Raw genomic sequence first — 17942 nt, forward strand, 5'->3', positions numbered from 1 at the left:
ATCGGCGCAAAAACTCGGTCGGCTTACGCGAAAATAATGCCAAATTCTGCTGGGAAGTTGTCACACGAATTCGTTTTTGGTCCGCTGTGAGCAAACGCGGCAACCCATCGCGCGCAGAGCTTCTTCATGCTCAAAACTGAATGCACGATATTGCCCACACGTTCCAATGATATGCCTACAGCATTAGCTACCTCTCTCAATTTTCTTTTCGGATCATTCAACATCATATCATGGATTTTTTCGACATTTTCTGGTATAGTGACCTCTTTTGGGTGCCCAGATCGTTCAGCGTCAACTGTGCTCGTACGGCCACAACGAAACTTGGTAAACCACTTATGAATCGTTCCAATCGACGGTGCAGAGTCCGGGTAATACTTATCCAGCTTGGCCTTGGTCTCGGATATCGTTTTCTTGCGAAGATAGTAGTGTTTGATCAAAACTCGAAACTCAGATTTTTCCATATTAAAAAAAACTCGGAGGTTAGTCGCTTATCAGTGCTGTAACTTGTAAATGCGCGTCGACATAAATGGCTGAAGTTTTGACAGGCGTCATTTGAAGGATCAAGCTCGACGAAAATGGTTCACATTAGTGAATACTAATACCATCTCTTAGAATTTTCAGGTACTTATCAGACTGCCTAGTAGGTCTCAGATATTAGAAAAATCCAACGGATATTGATAGATTTTCGTAAATGATCTTTGAACTTTCTGAAAGGATTAACGAACTTGATGTCAAAATTCTAAAGCGGTATATCATTTTTTAAAAACTAATTACAAAAATATTACGAGTGATTGGCAAAACATTCTCAGATCACTTACGAGCTTGTCCGACCAATCTGGGAACTGGGATTTAGGTTCGCCTGCACGTGGCCCGCCGACACGCATGGTGCCTGTATGCGCTCGTATGTGTGTTTCGAGTTCGTTTGATGAGTGTCTAGACGTTTTATAAAACCAATATTGTTTCGTTTTGACGGCTATACGTTTTTAAGAACTCTTGGTTTATGTTTAGAAACTAATGAGTCAGAAGTCTTCGAAGGTTCGAATTCTCTGAGTTGCGCACTTAAAAATCAATATAAATTAAATCGCACAAATAAAATTTGTTCTTTCTATCTTCAAGTGTGTTCTAAAGGTTCTCTACGGTCAGAGAAGCTCAGAGAAATTCTCCGCAGACACCCAGGTAGATATTTTCAAAGGTCCAGGTAGTTCTATTAAATGTTTTAAAGGCTTTAAAATGTCCTTTATGAAATTGAAATAGAAATACGATCATAAATAAAAAGCAGAGGCTGTATTGAAATAAGAATTCTATCATAAATAACAAGCAGAGGGGCTATATCAATAGAGTAGCCGACACTCAAGTCTCCTTTGTTAAGCTTTTGGATTAAAATTTAGAAGTAGTTTTCTTTAAATTTCATAGTTAACAGCCTAAAACATAATGATTCGGAATCTACGGGTTTCGATGATTTCAGATATCTAACTTTTTGTTTAAAATGCTTAAAATTGGAATTAATACGACGTTTCTCGTAATTGGAATGAGATACGCCAAAAAAAGACAACATTTTTGAATTCAACTAGAAAATGGTATGTTAGCATATAAGTTATAATGATAAATAAGTATAATGAGAAAATTCATTCAATTAAAAAAAGTGTTAATACTTTGAAGAGTAATTTAAAAAGGGTGAGTCCACTCTTAAAAGGACCACTAGAAGGACCTTGAAAAGGACCCAAATGTCTCAGACTATATCTCAGACTAAATTGTTTCAATTCGACTGCTTATAGTCTCAAGTGGGCCAGGCTATTTCGCTAGAGAAACCTTATAGATTTCTATCGGTAGGGCATAGTAAAAAAAGTTTGGAAAAAATTGCCTGGAGAAAGTCGTCATCAGGGGACCGTCACCCTGGGTCAGGCATTATCCGGAAATCGGTACCCTTGCGGCGGGTAGTTGTTTATCGAGCGGACGGTTTTTGGCCTCGCAAGATCTTTCCATTGTTCGAGATTAGACACGTCGGAGGAAAATTCAAATTTTAAACAATATTATTTAATTCAATATTAATATACTGCATTAGTCTCGTTATATTATTATGATTAATAAAAAAAAATTGATAAAATTCGGTCAATATTTTCAATTTCAGCCTACCGATAGAAATCTCTGAGTATTCTCAGGCGAAATAGCCTGGCCCATTTGAGTCTATAAGCAGAGTCGATTTGAATGATTTGGTCTCTGAGATAGTCTGAGAGATTTGGGTCCTCTTTAAGGTCCTTTTACTGGTCCTTTTAAGAGTGGTGCGACGGTAATATAATGTTCCTCCTTTTGTATTCGTCAGGTACCGGACGGGCAGAGTTATTTACAGTAGTTGGCCATCGCTAACCCGACTCTCCCTTTTTTAATTTCTCTTTAAATTATTAACAATTCTTTTTATATGATGAATTTTCTCATTATACTTATTTGTAACTATAACTTATATACTAATATACAATTGTCTAGTTGAATTAAAAAATGTTGTCTTTTTTGGCGTATCTCATTCCATTTACGAGAAACGTTGTATTAATTCCAATTTTAAGCATTTAAAAAAATTTACATGTCTGAAATTATCGAAACCCGTAGATTCCGAATTATTATGTTTTAGGCTCTTAACTATGAAATTAAAAAAATCTATTTCTGAATTTAAATCCGAAAGCTTAACAAAAGACCCTTGAGTGTCAGCTACTCTATTGATATAGCCTCTCTGCTTGTTATTTATGATCGTATTTCTATTTCAATTTTGAAAAGGACATTTTAAAGCCTTTAAATCATTTAAAATAGCTACCTGGACCTACAAATATATCCACCGGAGTGCCTGCGAAGAATTTCTCTGAGATTCTCTGACCCTAGAGAATCTTTAGAATATACTCAGAGGTTTCTATCGGTAGGGCAGTTGATCTTTAAACCTTCATTTATCTACCTGACTCGTTTACGAATCCAGGCATACCGCACAAGTCATAATTGCTAACAATAGTTTCTCATTAACTAGCCGTAAGGAGTCGATATCAAGTTTGAAATCTTGAAAATGCTCTATTTCAATGTTCGTCTGATCAAAACCTATTATGAAGATAATTTCGAAATATACTTGAAATGAAAGCTTCTAATGTGTCCCCTAAGGGTTTACATTTTTCTTGCACCTTCTTCCCTATTCCTTTACACACCTCCCAAACACTTACTTGGTGGTGGGAGGGTGGCTTACAGCTTAAGGTGAGTTCCGAATCACCAAGAGCAACAGCTTTAAGTAATTAGAGAACCTTTTGCTCCAGACGTACCGGTCCTAGGCTAAGCTAGTTCCAGTGAACGTAGCTAGGCTAGTATTCACCGCATGGGCCACCGAGGATCTTCCAGAGTGCGAGGCGAGAATCGATTGTTAAATCATCATTACAAACCGCGAAACTAGTCTTCAATAGTAGGGTAACTTTGACCAAGTCTATTTTTAATATGATTATCAATGATTAAAATTTTATAAATATTCCTTCTACTTTGTTTAGTTACGAATCCAGGCGTACCACATATTTTCTAATTTTCGACAATTGTTGCACCTAAATCCAGGCTTAAGTACACCACTGGCTCAGTGCTGATCCATAGTACAGATTGTCGGAGTTGCAGCACGGGGCATCTCTACTGGTCCAGTGCTGGCTGGTAACGCTTCATAGTACTGCTTTGCGGTACTGGCTAACCTTTGGCGTACGTTTTCGTATGTTTTTCATCAAGTATCTAGCTTACTAATTATCTAAATTTTAGAAATAATCATCAGAAGCCGACATTTGTTGTAATTAGAAATTTATTTGGGAAACATGGCTGTTAGGATAGCGATTTATTTAAATTTTATAGCTTTGAATTATACTAAAATTATGAATAATGGATTATATAAATAATAGCGTAGTTCAAATAAGGTACCTCAAAAAATGTTCTTAGTACATTTAAACAAATGAAACGTGCACTTTAAAATTTAACATTTATTTATTAACATTATTTCGTGCGTTAATCACTATTCATTTCACGCCTGTACCTATTTATAAATTATTTTGAAGTCTTTGAAATATCTTGAATGATTTATTTATAATTTATAAATTTATAAAGATTCCGAGAATTTTGAAATAGATTTCAATAATCTGAAGTAATTTTTTAAGATTTTAGGGTATTTCATAAGCTTCAAAAGCATTTTCAGCAGCTTTTAATTAGAGGTATTTTAGGTGTTTTGAAAACAGTCCAAAGAATTTTTAAAATTAATTTAATTACTTTTATGTAATTTTAAAGCTTTTTCAATACTTTAGGATAAGCAATGTTCTATAATTTCGGAAGATATGAAACGATTTGACAGGACGTATGAGCTTTTAGAATATTTAAAAAGATTTAACATTATCTTATAAGATTGTTGAGGATTTCTATGATTTTGAGGGATTTAAAAACTCTCAATGTACTTTAACAGATTGTACATGCCTAATAAAATATCATTGTAACGTATTTTTTGTCAAAAGCCTTGGTATTTTCAACAGATTTTGAAAGATTTCGAAGGAGTTTAAAGTATTTCTAAATAGTTTAGGCTACTCTAAATATTACAAGGAAATTTTGTATTGATTTCAGTAACTTAATTCCAGTTTAATTGAAGTTTAATGTAATTTCCCACATATTTTTCTATTTATTTCAGCAGTTTGGTAAAGTTTCTCGGTCTATTTTTCTCCGTGCAGGAGAATATCATTGGTTGAAATGTCTAGTGTTTTGAAGTTTTGCGCCAAAATTTACGCTGCCATGGGAGGCCAATCTTACCAATGTACAAGCACAAAGTTTTTTCACTCGCGTGGCTGTGAATTTACACGCAGTGTGTTTTTTCAGCGGTGTTTTTTTACGCAAGTGTCGTTCATTCACGCAGACTCTTGTCAATACACTACGTATTATATGGTTCAATTAATTTCCACCAAAGTACGATGTAAAACAACACAAAATGTTTTGAAAGTGTGCGGGAACCTTAATTTTCAATTAATTAATACTGGTTTCTTTCATTATCTGTTCGCCAATGGTGTGTGATGTGACTGTGATATTTTTTTGAGTGCTATAATACATTAGCTGTACTGGTTTCCTGGTCTGCCTATTGAACGGCACTGCCCAATACCATTAGTGTGCTGCTCGTTTGAAGCTCCTCAGATTCCAGTTTTAAATGCCTGCAGAAGTTCCCTTTATATTTGCGAAAGTAGACCAGCTGAAAGGGATTTTGAAATTACCTCTGCGAAAATTATAAATTTGAAATCTACGATCTCAATGCTCACACCTCTCTCCCCTCCCCCACTCTCTTCACACCCTCTACAATTCGTAGTTTCAATAACCCGCCAAAACTTTTAACAATCGGCAACGCTAATCAGGACTCGCCCTCGAAGCGTTTCTTAAACTTATAATGTTTGGTTTTATTGATATTACTTTGTGGTCTCGCTGATATGACCTCGATAACACTATGGACACTTAAATTGTCTCTAAAACTTAATGATTCATCCTGTAGTATGCTCATGACATCATCTTTTTGATTAGTTGATGTTCTGTAGATTCCACTCCAAGTTGATACTCATCTTCTGCGTTGCCCCTTGAATGATGAACATTCACGTTTTCAGCCCAGAAATTGTCGAAAACTGGTTTCCAGGGTTTGAGCTGACTCACATATGCTGTGCTCGCATTAAGTTGTTCCGATTTATCGACTCTTTATTCTGAAAGTCCATAACTGTCATTGGATAAGACCTTGTGAACGACTGAAGGTAAAAAGTAGTTCGATTGAAGTATTATTGAATCTCCCTTAGAAACTGATTTCATTCTCATAAAGACGATTTCTTCAATATCGTAGCATCCGTTCCTTCAAGGACGTTTATCGTAATATTCCTTATATTTGAATTGAGTTTCTATAATATTGCGACGAGCTTCTACTTGTAGAGTCGTTAATAAGACGAACTCTTTGTCAAAAGTAGGTTCTCTGGCCCTTCGTTCATCGCGTCTAGGTGTGTATCCAAACAGTAGTTCAAACGCACTTTTTCCAGCTGACTTGTTGAACGAATCGTTAAGATCACGGCCGATTTTTTTAGTTGTTTTGTCCAATTGTTGTTTCCTCTTTCATACATGCTGAATTGGATTACTGGAATCAATATTCTATTTACTCGTCCCACGTGCCAGTTGGCTTGTGAGTGACGTGGTGAATTTAGAGAATGGCGAACGCCATCTTTCTCGCAAAATTCGATGAATTCACCTGCCGTGAAGCATAACGACCCCAAACATCGAAGTCGTATCTGCGACGCCCGGAAAGCAAAAAATGGCATCACAACGGCTGGCCATCACAGTCCCCTTATTCGAATCCAACGGAATACGTTTGGAGTTTTGTAAATAAGAGGAAGGTTGTGGAAAAACGTATTTTCACCCTGAAACAGCTCGCTCGAAACATCAGGAAGATATAGCATCAATTACCCAACGGATATGCTGAAAAATTGGTACAAAGCATGCTGAATAGATGCCAGGTCATTCTGAATAACGATGGGGACTGGGCAATGTACTATGTAGATACGCTGTAGTCCTTCAAATGTACTTTTATTTGAAAAACAAAAATTCCGAAAATCCGTAATAGTTTTCGACAAAACCAGGAAATTTTCTTGTTGAACAGACTAAATTAGAGGATACAAATTCAAAGGGCTATAGTCCCGAACTCGTAAAGTTAAGGGGTCTTTCTAGTAACTGCCTCCGAAAAAAGCTCTGTTTTGTGAATTTTTAATGATATTATTGAGAAATATATTGATGTAGGATTTCTTAGGCTTAATAAATACAATAATGAAATACACTTAAAAAAATGTTTGTAATCATTTTATACACTTTTTATACAGAAAAACGTCACTCAAACGCAACGCCTTGAAAAGTAGATGGGTCCAGCTTGTTGAGAAAATGTATAAACTGGGCCATCTTAAATAGAAAAATTAAATTTCTTTAGGTTAAGTATAACAATGGCTATGCCCCCTATACATTTTTTTAATGTACATGCAAAAATAAGAAAATGGCGGCCAAAAATATCGTGGTTTTTTTCACCATTTGTCGCTCGAAAAATATAGTAAAAATCCAAATTTTATAGTACATTTTATAGAAGACATAGCAATTGTCATGCTTAATCTAAAACTTTTTGATTTTTCTGTCTCCGAATGCCCAGTTCCCAGATTTTTTCATCGAGCCGGGACCTATCTACTTTTCGAGGCGTTGCGTTTGACTGACGTTTTTGTGTATAAAATGTATAAAATTGTTTTTAAATGTATTTCAAGAGTGCATTTATTAAACCTAACAAATTCTGAATCAAAATCTTTCTCAATAATCTCATAAAAAAATCACAAATAAGCGTTTTTTCGGGAGTCATTACTAGTATGATCCCTTTAATTAAATTATATATAATTATATATTTATAATTTATAATATATATTTATAAAATTTATATAATTATAAATAATATAATTATATACTGCATGGCGTTAGCCTCCATTTTTAGACCCATTTACTTATTACTTTTCGCGACAAATATTTCGCAAAGAATTTGGACTCTGACCACCCCTACAATAAAAGAGCACACTCGAAACACAACCAACCTCAAGAACACATTAACAGAAACCAGAATAAAGAAATAGTGGCAACGCCTACCTCCAATCCTGCAATCTCAGACTCCTCGTTTTCTTGTGTCAATTCGGCCGAAAGTGGACTTTTCCAAAGAAATTATCTGTAGTGACGGCTCCCTCTCCACACAAAGCTTTAACTGCGTCGATGGCCAATACGAAAGTGAGTCTTTTCTGGGCTTTCTGCATTCGCCTGCTCCTTACAAGATAATAATATGCGCGCTCAATGATGGCGTATTGACTCGCACGTGTGAAGATTGTCCCGCACGACGCGCCATCAACCGAGCAGACGCATGCATTCTCAATTGTGACGCATATCGGTCGCACGTGTGAAGGATGCACGCATGACGGTGATGTGCGAGCTTCGAAATTCATGCATATTCAAGATTGACATGCAAATTTAGATGTTTTTATTAATTTGATCATGTTTGATGTAATTCTAATTTAAATCCTGAATACTTCTTCAATCAGCTGTGATGTTAAAATATAGATTTGTTCAGCCGGTCTTTGGTCATTATGTTCTTATTTACACGTACAATTCTTATTTCAATTATTCATACACACACTCACAGCTTTTCACACTCTCGCTGTCGTTTTCCAATTTTCGGCTATTATTGAGTTTATTTCTCCTGTTGCTGGCAGCATTGTTGTGTGATAGTCTGTGGCAGTGTCTTTGTTGCAATACGTGCAGTTTAAAAAATGTATGGGTGAAAACAAAATTACTAAGTGACATGTGACTTTTAAAACTCAAAATAGGGACTTTGTGACTTTTTATTTTGTGACTTTTTGTGATATTGTGACGATCTTTTGTGCAAAAGTTCAAGTTGAACTTAGTGAGCTCGTAGAGAAAAGGTGTTCTAACAGTTATTTTTCCTATAATAACTGCAAGCATACTCGATGGTTCCTTGTTTTTAAGATTCCAGTCAACGCCTGTGAATCAAACGCAGACAATACTATGAACATTGTCAGGTGACAAGACTGGACAAATAATTACAAGGAAAGGTTATTGGAAATGTCTATCGATGAAAGGTTTGGAATATTAATGGATTTTGTAAGTACAATTTGAATATCGATTCGGGCTCGAAAGTTTACGCGTGAATGTATTCATTGAAGTACGTGTTTCCATCCATCGGTTGTTGTTGAAATTCTTATGTTGATACACGTCATAACAACTGTCAAAATTATTTATGATTCATGTCTCCTTACAAGTCAGCAAATTATTTTCAGGTGAACGAATGGAATTAATCAAAAAGACAATTAATAATAAATTTGTCTTTCGGGCGTTAATTATATTCTTTTATTTTACGTCTTCTGTTACAATGTCGTTCGCCAGTTTCTTTTTAGAACAAACGGAGCTGCGTACTCGAATTAAAAATTCGTTTACAAAAGCGGTATCAGTAAAGGAAGCAACAAAGCGATCTTTACTGTCGCGAATAGAAGTCTTAAAGAAGAATTGGACGCGTTTCCTACAACAGCATCTGGAATTAATGAAATTCAGTGATAAAAAGAAAACTAGCGAGTATTTTACTTCGGACTTTTATAGTAAGACTGAAGAAGCCTATGTGACAGCAAAAGGAAATTTTTTAGATGCTATTGAAAACCTTCCAGCTACTCAGGGAGGAGCGTCGAATGTTTCTGTCGCGCCGATGTTCTTATCATCGCCTTCCATCCCAAAAATAGTATTACCGAAATTCTCTAGCGTCTACACAGAATGGTTAAATTTCGCTGACCTTTTTAAATCGATGGTTCACTCGAATGCATTTAAAGACAAATCTTTCAGGTAAAGCTGCGCAACTCGTTCGTCACATTTCGGTAACAAATGAGAATTATACTTGCTGTCGGGAAATACTGCAAGACAGATATGAAAACAAACGTGTGTTAGTACATTCTCATTTATGCGGTTTTTTTCCCACTTCAGCCAATGAAAATGGAATCAGCAAGCGCGTTGCCAGAACTTTATAATTAAACTATTGATTATGTGGAGGCACTGGACTCCTTAAATGACCCGGTAAGTGAATTGTCATCAACTATTGTATATTTCAACGTTGAACAGCTCGACCTTCAGTCTCTTCGGGATTGGGAAACATCAATCGGCAGTTCAAAAGAACCTCCGACATTTGAGGTCTTAATACGTTTTTTAAACATCTTCTTCGTGCCTTGGAAGCTGTCGAATCAAAAAGAGGCTTCTGTAAGCAAGCATCAATTCAATCATCAAAAAACTGTCAACCTCAGAAACGAAAGTTTGAGAGGCAACAGAAATAATTGCAATTAACGACTGCTAACGTCAATGCAGTCGCGGAAAAACAACCAAGAAAATCGCCTCAGGATAGAAAATGCTTCATGTGCAGAGAAGAACAAGTTTTGATGTCAAGTCCAGAGTTCCGAGTTCAAACCGTGGCACAAAGAAAGGAATTTGTAAATCAAAGACAATTATCCAGTAATTGCCTGGGGTCCCACTCCATTGACCACTGCGCTTCAAAGAATGTGTGTCAGATGTTTCAACAAAAGCATCACACAATTCTTCATGAATCACTCTCTGTTCAAACTTAACATGTTCTAGTTTCGACAACTTTTCCGCTTCACAGGTTAGCTCTCATGCACTTTCAGTCATGCAGGTTTCTTTGCATGAAAAAAACGTCGGTGTTATTGACTACTGCGATGGTTTTTGTGATTGTGCCGTCCGGTCAAACTCTCGGAATCGCTCGCGCAACGATTGAACTTTCCTCGGACTAAAAGTTCCGTATGTTTGTTAGGCGTCGGTGTAAGTCAATCAGGAACTTTACGAGGATCAGTTTCTTTCGAAGTTAAACCATCCAATTGATACAATTTTAGGTATTGACGTGTATTCAATTTTAATTGAGACAGGCCTTCTAAAAGGTCATCTCTCTGTTTCTGCTGCTCAGAAAATTGCTCTGGGCTGAATACTGTGTGGTTCAACGGGAGAGGAGTTTTCATTTGAGAATTTTCCATTTAGCACGTTTCACTGCTGCAGACTTGATAAATCGTATTTTGACCTACAAAGATTTTGGGAAATTAATGAAATGGTTCCGCCAAAACCTCTTAGGACTCCAGAAGCGGAAGCTTGTAAACAGAATTTCTAAGAGACTCTAGAACAAAAGAGCGAAGATATGTTGTGCGTCTTCCAACAAAAAATGATGTTACAAAGCTACGACTTTAGGATGCTTACACTGATTTCATGGAGGAGTGCAAAAAGCTTCAGCATATGGTTCCAGTCAGTAAATCTTTTGATCCAAGAATGGATTCAAGGTCATTTTTTCTTCCACATCTTGGGGTGTGGCGAGATTCAATTCTTACAACCAAACTTCGGGTGATTTTCAACGGTTCTCGATACTCAAGTCAAGGAGTATCACTAAATGATTGTTTACATGCGGTCCTAAACTGCAAGTGAACATTTCAGATGTCCTTCAATGGCGCCGACATCCGATTGTATTCTCAGCAGATGTCGAGAAAATGTATTGTACCTACAAGTTCTTGTCCATGAAGGTGACCAAGATCTACAACGAATTCTAGGGCGCACCACTCCTGCCAAGCCTGTTCAGATTTATTGACTGATAACTGACACTTATGGTCTGACATGTCCCTTGACCACTACGTTCTTTTTCCTCTTTGATCTTTGCTCCCCTTCTATTTGTTTTTCGATCTGTGTTAATCTACAACGCAGCCTCTCATTTTCTACCTGCAAGCCTACCCTTCCTTCTGTTGTGTCTTGACTCGCTATTAATTCAACCCTTTTCGCTCAACGCTCAATCCGAACTTTCTCTCTCTCTCTTCTATAGTATTCATCTTCCTTTTCCTATTTTCATTATATTCTCTCTGCTGATTTTTCATGCATTCCATTTTTTCCCAGACTATCTCTTTTTCGCCTTTCCATCATTCTTCACACTCATCCCATTTCTTCCGTGTTTTTTGTATTTCCTACATTAACTTCCTCCCTTGCCTCTTCATATCTTACTGCATCCCACATGTCTCCTCTCTAAAACTTGTGAACATCGCTTGAATCTTTGTCAGCAAGTTCCCCTCCCCCTTCGCTCTTTCCGGAGTTTTTCTTTTTATCCTTTTCTTCGAGTTTTCGCCTTCCTTTAAGTCTTCGTTTCCTTCCTTCCCTTTTCCTTTTTTCCTCTGCTGATTTTTCCCCTTCACTAAAAATTCCCTTGCTGCTTATTGCACTCACCCGTTTTCGCCAGTCTCCAAGCAATCGGATCGAACCTACACTATGAGAACGTTGTGCAGCTTTATTGAGCTTTTCCAAGTTCGCAGGTCCACATCTTCTGTTACCCATCCCTAGGCCTACTGCGATTGCCGCGATTCTCTCACACCTAACCGGCGTCTTGTACCGCTCGTCGTCACTACTTTTGCAGCTTTCCTTGATACCCGCCTTATTTCCACTCATTTTAATTTCCCGCTATTATATTCAAAAAGAAAAAAATAAATATCTGAATTAGGCCAAAAGTTACAAAGAATTAAAAAAAAATCAAGTTTTTTGAAAAACAAATTACAAAATCCAAATACGCCGAACTTTTATAAAACTTGTTTTGCTAATCGAAAAAATACGTTTTGCCTAATTTCTGCTAAAAAAAACAACATATCTCGTCCACAAGAGATCCTACGGTTTCAAGTGTAGGGCCCTGTCTGATTTGAAATGTATTGGGTTTATATTATGTTTCTTTAATATTGACATTTAGCATGATTATAATGACACGATATAAGAAAAAATAAGGTTATGTTACTGTCAAAATAAAACTTTTTGGAATGGCAAGAGCCACAGTTGTCAAAGCACTTTCCCTCGTTGGTCATGGGACTGATGTAATCACCCGGCCAACAAGTTGTTTCAATAAGGCATCTCTTCTTCGGTTTTCTTGTATCACTATTTCCATCAATCATTTAACAGAAGACGAATTTTGTTAATTGTTTTGTTTTGTTTTCTTATGGGGGAAAAGAAAACTTACCCCCACACGCTTCTACCTTGCGTGTTCCAATCCAACCTCATATTCTTTCGTCGTGCATTAGAAGTTACACGTTCTGAGATTAGATATTTTAGTTTTTCGTAATTTTAGTTTATAAGTGATAGTGAATATGAGTAATAAAAGAAAAGCAGATATTGAGCTATTGAGTGGAGAATTTAAGCGTTTAAAAGAACAGTTGGAAGAATTGCAAGCTCAGAAGAAAGAAGAAGGATTTTGAGGATTCGAGTATGTTGAACGAAATGCAGAAGGAAGTGGTGATGATGGGAGTAATTCGCTAGGGATGAGACAGTTACATGTGTGCTTGCAGGACATACTGACTTGAAAAGGGCAATACAAGCTGCCATTTTTTCTCGTTTCTCTTATGATTATAAATTTAGACAATCACACTCGCTCGTAAGACGCGAATACATTTCAAAATTTAAACGAATAAATAAAACTTAGTTTATTTACATATACGTTTTACTATCGATAAGTGTCATATAAAAGAATTATGCTTTTTTTAAATGTTAAAGAGAACGCCTTAAAGAAGATAGATGGAAGATATAAAAATGTGTGGTCTTGTCAAAGTTTATTGCGAAATGCATTAGGATGTACCCTGTTTGAAACGCTATAAAATAGCAAAGTCAATATTTGTTAAGTTACGGGGGGGGGGGGGCTTTTGTTACGTTGCGTTACAACCTGGAAGGAGGTCCAAAATTAGTTGAAAATTGCGTTACGTAATATGTGGTCGGCCCCTAATTTATTATTATCCCCATGCAGGAGGAAACTTCCCCACAAGCGAGCCACATGTATCTAATGGCAGGCGCAGCATCAGCGAAGCCGTCTAAAGAAAAAATATTCCCTCAGATGCATTAGATGCAATAAGAATTGGCCTTGCGAAAGTGGTGAAGAAAGCGAAGAAACGATTTCCAGGGAGCACCGGACTTCCTTAATAAAAATTCCTATATGTCTCACCCATAGGTGTCAATGATTTTTTTAAAGTTAATGAGATGTTGAATTGATCCATTTGTTTCTCATTTCAAGTTCTACATTATTTTATATAATATTTCTATAAGTGTTAATCACATGGAGAAAACAATAATTTGGTAATTTAATTATTTCTAACAAGTTGTATTTCATCGGCTTTTCCTCTCACTGGAGGGAAAAGTCGACTGCAGCTTTTAATGAAAATCAAAACATTTAAAGATAAGAAAAGGCGATGGTTTGCTTCTGTGGTAATTTAAACTAAACTGGGCAAAGCACCTGGAGACCCAATTCAGGATATTTGTCATGACTATCTGGATGTGTAGGAGAGCTTTTGGGTTGACGTGGGGAATAGGGCCTCAAATGCTTGCATGGTTCTCCGCTGTGCTCATACCGAGGCTCCTTCATGCGGCTGTGGTCTGGTGGCCACAGGCAGAACTTATATTGATGCAAGACAGGCTGCGATGATTGCAAACGCTAGCGTTTAGGGGTCTGACGGGAGCAATGAGGACTACGCCTACAGCAGCGATGGACTTCAAGCTCTGTGAAGAACCTCTACACTTCGCGATAACTGCAAAAGCGTGACACGCGATGGGCCGCCTGGCGAGAGTAAACAGATGGACTCAGGGAACTAGACACACTAGGCTCCCGAGTGACATCAGCTCACTGCCAATTTTTGAGACAAGGCAGGACAGAATAACAAAACGCTTCGACTTCACCAGGGTTTTACGCATCTGCATTCTGGGTAGGGATGCGTGGAAAGGAAATGGTAACCCACTCCTTCGATATACTCAGATACTATTAGAGGAGAACGCAAAAAGGCATTGAATCAACTTGCAGGAAAAAATAAAGTGGCTCTCATATGGGTCCTTGGCCACACAGGGATCAAGGGCAACTTAAAAGCGGACCAGCTGGCAAGAAGCGGTGCGGCAAGTGAATACATAGGCGAAGTTCATCCTGGGCTATACATGCAAAATGGACAGAGCCAGGGAAAACCTGGGTTTGCCAAAGAAAGACGTAAGGACAGTGGTTCAGATGCTCACTGGGCATAACCACTTGAACTACCATATGCACATAATGGGGTATAATCTCTCTACAGACTGCAGGAGATGTGGCAGAGATGACGAAACATCCTTGCATGTACTATGCGAGTGCCCGGAGTTGGCTAGGCTGAGGCATCAAACCCTTGGGTCCCACTTGATGGAACCTTAGGAAGCTACAAGGTTGTCGATGATTGACTTAATGTGCTTCATCAAGAGGTCTGTGGTCAACTACTGACAGCGATAGTTAAGGTTGAGACACAATTGGCTTTATAGCTTTATCCCTGCCCGTGATACAACTAGCTAACTATTACTGGCATCAAATTGCCATCAAATAAAAATGTTTCAAGTGTATTATTTTTTAATCTTCATGCGGTGGGGTTAACTTTACGCGAACGCGCCAGACTAGCATTTCAAGAAGTTGTTCTTTATGGGGATAAAGCACGAATGCCAACTCAAGAAACTCCGAAAACAACAAAAACACACGGAGAAAATTGGAGGCTCATAAGAAAAAAGAAGAAAATTTCAAATCGACGCTCGAGGATCTTTTCGATATTGCTATTACGATAGAAGATTGCAATCGATTACTAGGAAATCATTAGAGCAATAAAAGTTGCAGAACGAGAAGACGCAGCGTTGATGAGAAAAGAGCAAAGCAATCTTGAAATTAAACAACTGAGTGAGCAATGTATACAAAAAATTTCAATCACGCAATACTCCTAATTTTTCACATTTTAGTTTTTTAATTAATTTTGCATCATTGAATCTCTTCTTTTAATTTAAAGATGAAACTGCAGAATTGATGTCAATTACAAACGACATGAGTTTGGTGATGCGATGCGGCATCACAACGCAAGGAAAAGCCGTTAACAGTGGTCGCAAGTGGCGCTGTCACGGCAGCCAATCAAAGCTTACTATCAAATGAACTGTTTTCTCGCCGTGCTTTGACAGTCAAAATTTTTCGCCTCTACAATGGATCCTTCTGACCCGCAATTTGCTCTTTTGCAGTTTTTTCTTTAATTTTAAATGCCGCGGTAGTGTGTGTGCAAGCTCACGTAGCAAAAAGAAAAATACAAGAAGATGGTGGGTTCGTCCAGTGAACCGAAGACGAAAGAGGGAAGGAGCTCATCAAGCATATAAAAAATCATGACCACGAAGAATTTTTTGAATCTATAAGAATGACTTTTTATATTTTTGAGCCTTTGTAGTACAATCCCGGCTGCTTCTTCACAATGTCTATTAACTCCCGGCGGCATTCTGCTGACAATTTATTTTTCGTTTCATACATAATCCACCAAATCAACATAAAATCCAGACAAATGCAAAATAAAATCACTCGAACTCAGTGTCGACGATGCCAGAAATGTGTGGTTGTACGAGGTTATGTGATGAAACGCTCTGATTGGTTCTCTGACATTCGACGCGGGATCACGTGAGACGGTTGCGGCGTGAAAAGTTGAGTTGAACCAACTTTTCGCTCTCGGTGACTTGCGGCGCTTGCTTGTGGTGCCACAACGGCCTGTCTGCGACGATTGTAGACCAGGCTTTAGATAAATGTAACATCAGTGACCGGGATGCAGTTCATTTTCCGATTGCAACGAAGCAGTTCGTGTACACGAAATTGTAACCTGCTGTCGTGCATTGGGGTAGTAAATTACTGTCAGCTTTCACAAGTAAGGAGACCGTTGATCGACTTCCCGTGATTCTTTCGAAGGATGATGGTGAACAACTTCTTGGAGTGCCTTAGTGCAACTTGGGACTGGAAAAGAGCTGCCATCTGCTGTTTGTGGAATTCTTGTTGAAGAGGGTCTCTATGATTGTGTTAAAGCATTAGTTTTCGATACAACAGCATCGATAATTGGAAGTTATAGAGTTGCGTGACATCCGGAAATCTAGACGATTTTTAGATACTTTCTGGACTCAGCTCATCTAACCAACGTCGAGGACAATTTTATGGCAGCCGCCTAGTCTACAGTTCGCCCAGAGTTCATCTAGCAAGGTCTACCATGTTTTACTCGCAGTCAGGTATCGCACTGCCTTGTCTAGGGTTCTTCAAGTGTTCATCTAGCGGCGTCTAGTAAGTTTTAACTGCAGTCAGGTATCGCACTAACGATCAACAGATTTATTACTCTCTATTGTATACTAACGCGCCACCTGATGCTCGTTTTATTTTCAACATTAAAGGAGCTCCTCTTCCAATTTTATTTTTATTTTTTAGGCGAGTTTCATTGGTATGATCTAGAAATGTTTCGAAAGAATTAACAGATTGTTTTAATAAATATCTTATCGCTAAATTTTAGATTTTTTATTACTTACATAAATTAAGGCAAAAAGTTTATTATCGAAAACATTAGCATGAGGTTCGCTATTTTTTAACATTCGCTAACATGCTCAAAATGTTTATAAAACCAAGTATAACATTTTTTCTTTAAAATTCCATATAGCATATCGAAATGTTGTTTAAAAAATTAGCCCTTGGCGAATTGCGAACTAACTGATGGACACTGATCAAATATCGCCAAAGCACTGTATGGGGCATTATTCCTCAACTGCCCCAACTCAAAAAGTCATGTTTCTCGATTGTCTCTAAATTCTGGGAATATGTTCGCCTACCCAACAGTAGTTAATCTACAAAGTCAAAAATTCTATTGCCTCAAACTTATTTAGCATTGACAATGATTTATTTAGTATTGACAATGGTATTCCCGTAAGAAAGGACCCCAAGTGTCCTGCGCCCTAACCAGGTAAAATTTAAGTTTCATTTATTTTATGCCGTCCCGATTTTGGGAAATGCCCAACATCTGGGAACTGAAAATACAAATAAAAGAGGCATAAAAAAGGGAAGACGGGTGCTTATTATTAATTTGCAATGCAATATTTCCCGCGTGCTGCGACGGGCGTATAATGTTGCTACATTAAATAATTAAGAATAGATTTAAAGCAGGTATTTTAAGTAAGTGTATTTATAGAAACCTAATAAAGTTAGTAAAATTAAGTTTTTCAATCAAATAATTCATTAATCATAGATAATACACTTACATAATTCTTTTTTATTATGTAAGTGATGAAAAATAAATATATCGCACAATAAAACAAGGTTTCAAGGTTTAAAAAAATATTTAAAAATACAATTATTACATTTGCTTGGCGATTAAAAAAAATGTTATGCCTTTTTAAAGAAAAACATTTAAGGCATAATAAATCAATAACATTCATATGGATTTTGGGGCGCTGAATTCAAATTCGGTATCAAAAATCACCCATCACGTCATGGTTGAGCCATAACCTCAAAAAATGATGAAAAATCATGCACTGAG

At 37.3% G+C, this 17942-nt stretch overlaps 1 protein-coding gene across 6 annotated transcripts in view; it reads left to right on the top strand.

Moving 5' to 3' along the window:
- LOC117172552 (peroxisomal membrane protein PEX16) overlaps positions 1–17942 on the top strand; it is a 74057-nt gene that overhangs the window by 14096 nt on the left and 42019 nt on the right. Inside the window, exons 2-3 of one of the 6 annotated variants that reach the window (XM_033360602.1) lie at positions 3285–3432; positions 3510–3705. The exons of 3 other annotated variants lie outside the window; for them this stretch is intronic. The gene's annotated coding sequence lies outside the window, so the exon portion shown is untranslated. Of the gene's footprint in view, positions 1–3284; positions 3433–3509; positions 3716–17942 lie in introns of those variants that run through there. 2 more of the 6 variants (XM_033360605.1, XM_033360608.1) reach the window with 2 other exon arrangements.

Source organism: Belonocnema kinseyi, chromosome 5, assembly GCF_010883055.1.
Source record: "Belonocnema kinseyi isolate 2016_QV_RU_SX_M_011 chromosome 5, B_treatae_v1, whole genome shotgun sequence".
NCBI lineage: Eukaryota > Metazoa > Arthropoda > Insecta > Hymenoptera > Cynipidae > Belonocnema > Belonocnema kinseyi.